At 38.1% G+C, this 4,044-nt stretch overlaps 1 long non-coding RNA gene across 1 annotated transcript; it reads right to left on the bottom strand.

Annotated features, from left to right (window-relative positions):
* Positions 1–1,588: 1,588 nt before the first annotated feature.
* On the bottom strand, positions 1,589–4,044 carry LOC122546348. Its single transcript, XR_006310723.1, has 3 exons — positions 4,003–4,044; positions 3,773–3,879; positions 1,589–1,663 (listed from the first exon to the last, which is right to left on the bottom strand). It is a non-coding gene; the product is annotated as an uncharacterized LOC122546348 (long non-coding RNA).

Here is a 4,044-nt window from a genome sequence, read left to right as displayed (position 1 = left end):
CATCATGGGTGTTTGTTGTCAAAAATAACCTTTGATATGGTATCTTCTAAGTATAATACCTCTACCCTGACTCCCTTTTGTTCCCAACACAAATTATTTCTTCAAAAGATTTCTAACATATTTGTAAAATATGCTTTCCCTTTGACTTAGAATGCAAATAAGCCAAAGCACAAAGTAGCAGGATTCTATTCACTGCATCATACAAATAATAGATCAGGTACACATCCACTTAGTGTTTCAATCATACGCTCATTCTCAATCCTTTAACACTTCTCCACAAAACATATTATAATTTTATGCATGAAGTGAGATGAGGAGAAATTTTACTCAGTTGTCAGAATTTGCAATGTGCTGCCAAGGACAGAGATGGAGGCTAATTCCACAAAAGGTTTCAAAATGGAGCTGGATGTATATTTGATAGTGATGAATATAGAGGGCTCCGCAGAAAGGGCTGTTGAATGGGCCTAGTTGGATAGTTGTTTTGGGAGCTGGTAAGATATGATTGGCCAAATGCCCTTCTCCTGTGCCATAAAATTCTATGATTCTATCACATCAGAAGTGATTATGTCTGACAAAAGACCCTAACTTAAACAACAGGAATTTGTAACATTGCAGAACTACAAAACAGATTTAGCCTTTATCAATACATAATGTATAAGTTACAAATTAATTGAAGAAGTTTCTGAAAAGATGAACATCTCAAGATGGGAGCTTACACACTTATGATGAGAAATTGATTCTAACATTGTCCTATATGCTGGAGGACTTGAGCTTAAGTGGTCAAAAGTGAAGTTTCATGGTAGCTAGAATCTAAGTGGAGGCAACTTTCATTTCTATAGAAGCACTGAAACTTGAGTTGCTGAAAAATTACAATTAATAATAAAATAAAACTACGGTCATAACAACATAAGAAATAGGAGCAGGAACAGGCTATATGGTCTTTCGAGCTTCCTCTGCTATTCAATGAAATCATAGCTGATCTGATGTTCGTTTCACTTTTCCTTTATCTTCATATTCCTAAATTCCGTTAACACTCAGAAATTCACTGGTCTCTGTCGAAGGAGCAGCACTCTGAAAGTTTGTACTTCCAAATAAACCTGTTGGACTATAAGCTGGTTGTGTGATTTTTAACTTTGAAAATATTAATTAGCTGATCACCCAGAATTCCCTGGAGTAAAGAATTCCAAAGCACAACCCTTTAAACAAAGAACATCTCATCTTAAACCTAATAGCTGGAATTTTATTGTGATTGCGGCCCCCAATATCTTAGACATGACCAATGGGGGAAATATCCACCCACGCCTAGATTGTGTGTTCCAATTTGCATGTTTAATTCTTGTGAGCGCCTTGATTTATGTGAATCAATCTTCACAAGTTCATCCCTCATCCCATTCCATTGTAGGTTATTGCCATGAATTAACCCATCATAAATACTAGTACTTAAAACATTATTCTAAGAAAATTAATTAAACAAACAGCAATTACATTATATAATGCTAAACATAAATGCTAAACAACAAATATTGCTACTGTACTCAAACCAGAGTCTCATTGCTGCAGACTTAACAAATGTTCACATACTTGTGCTGTTGATTTACTATGCTGACATGCTATACGCTTGAGGTTAGGATCCTGGAGAAGTATAGGGTCATCTTTTTTTACCCTAAAACAATGAAAGTAAACCAGATTACTCAAGTTTGCAAGTTTCCAGGAAGTAAACCCTGAAGAATGTGATTCACAATTGGAAATCCATGATACAAATTAGTTGCAGACTGGCAATGAGTAACTAGGAGAAAGTGAGGACAGCAGATGATGGAGATCAAGGTCGAAAAGTGTGGTGCTCGAAAAGCACAGCTGATCAGGCAGCATCCGAGGAGCAGGAGAGTTGATGTTTCGAGCATGATAAAGAGCTCATGCTTGAGATGTTGACTCTTGCTCCTTAGATGCTGCCTGACTGGGTGTGCTTTTCCAGCACCACACTTTTCAAAACTGGCAATGAGTAATTGGCAACTTTAATACTGTTCCAAAAATACCATTTAGAGTCATACAACTTACATTTAATAAGGAAACATTCCTTTCTACAAATGAGAACAACTGATTCTGGGGGAACTAATGACATTATTCCTTCTAGGGTATCTTACCAAAACTTGCAGGGCTCTGTGAAAAGAATGAGACAGGGTCACAAGGTTAATTGATCTTCCAGTGAGTTACACAGATACAACAGGTCAAAAGGCCCCCTCCTCCGCTGTAACAATTGTCTGATTTGCACCTACAGCAGAATGCGAATGGGACAGTGATCATGGATTTCAGTGCAGCATGATCAGAGTTCAAACATTTAGCATGAATGAAAATTTGCTGCAGGGGATGGAGATGTTTCATTTTACCCTACAATATGAATTGCCTCAAACTAATGTGATACACTATGATATTGGAGGCAGCACAGTCTCATGGTCTGGGATCTGCAGGCACGGACTGAAACTTAAATACTTATGGTCACTTAAACTCAATAACTACACTTCTTTTTTACTCTTTAAGGTTTGTATCTAGGTACTTGCACCTAAGATGGTGCCATTATATGCCGCCATTGTATAAACATTTCACTGTACTCCTGTGCTTCCGTACTGGACCACATGTGACAATAACAAATATTCTTTAATATTGTGATGACCTTTCACTTTGAAGTGGTCCAGAAAAAAACTTTTGAATTTTTAAAAAAACCTTATAGGAAGTGAGCCATTGTTTGAAACAATAAAAAGTCACCTACTATGCGCCAATTATGAGAAACCTTCAAAGAAGAAATAGTTCAGGTAGGGACTAGACAAATTCCCCAGAGACATAAAGCAAAGGGCATCCAAAGCAGAGAGTAGAAATAAAAGTATTTGTTTTACAAATAAAGAGTAAGAGGCATAGCAGTAATTTTCTACACTGGTAAACATTTCAGGAAAATGGGTTAAATCCCACCATGACAGATGATGTAATTTGAACTCAATACAAATCTGGAGTAAAATAATAGCCTAATGATAACTGTGTAGCCATTAGGAAATTCAACGATAGGAGGGGTTAATTTCAGGCCAAAAAACATATGTATCCTTGGAGGTGGAGTTCATGATTTATGTACCAAAAGAGTACTTTTCAAACTTGGTCGCTCCTGAGGAGAGTTGCCAAATATTGTGTTTGTTCTAACAAAGCAAAACCATGTTTTAAGGGCCTGGATGGTATACACCAAGCCAAAGAATTTGGAAATGACAAATACACCAGATCTGCTACTCCACTCCAAAAAAGCCATAACTATTAAGTACAACATAGGTCTGCTCTCCTCAATCACTAGGCTACCCTCCTTGACACAAAATACCAGAACTACAAAAAAGTACAGACAAATGCAAAATATTTTAATATAAACAACTGAGGAGCAGATTTTTCTGAACTACCATGGGGCGGCACGGTGGCACAGTGGTTAGCACTGCTGCCTCACAGCGCCAGAGACCTGGGTTCAATTCCCGTCTCAAGCGACTCTCTATGTGGAGTTTGCACATTCTCCCTGTGTCTGCGAGGGTATCCTCTGGGTGCTCTGGTTTCCTCACACAATCCAAAAAAAATGTGCAGGTTAGGTGAATTGGCCATGCTAAATTGCCCGTAGTGTTAGGTGAAGGGGTAAATGTAGGGGGATGGGTTGCAGGTCGGTTTGGACTTGTTGGGCCGAAGGGCCTGTTTCCACACTGTTAGTAATCTAATCTACATTATGTGATGATTAATGAGTTTATATCTTAGATACCATGGTCTAGCTGGAGATCCCAGTGGGCTATAGGCAGTCACAACAATGTCGTTTGAATGGCAATAGGAGATCAGATCTTCTTGAGTCAGGTAAGGGTGGCATTCAATCTATTAAAGCAACCAGAACAAGGTCATGGATTAGTTTTACAGAATGAAGCATTGCAGACCCATGAATGCAATTGGAAAATGGTAGTGAAAATCTGTAATCCAATGATTTTTAAAAAAAGCTACCTGGTGAAGTGCAGGTTTGTATTTCAAAGTTGGTTTCTTCAA

Source organism: Chiloscyllium plagiosum, unplaced genomic scaffold, assembly GCF_004010195.1.
Source record: "Chiloscyllium plagiosum isolate BGI_BamShark_2017 unplaced genomic scaffold, ASM401019v2 scaf_87570, whole genome shotgun sequence".
Lineage (NCBI taxonomy): Eukaryota > Metazoa > Chordata > Chondrichthyes > Orectolobiformes > Hemiscylliidae > Chiloscyllium > Chiloscyllium plagiosum.
The sequence above is the reverse complement of the archived record's forward strand: the minus strand, read 5'-3'. Positions and strand labels throughout refer to the sequence as shown.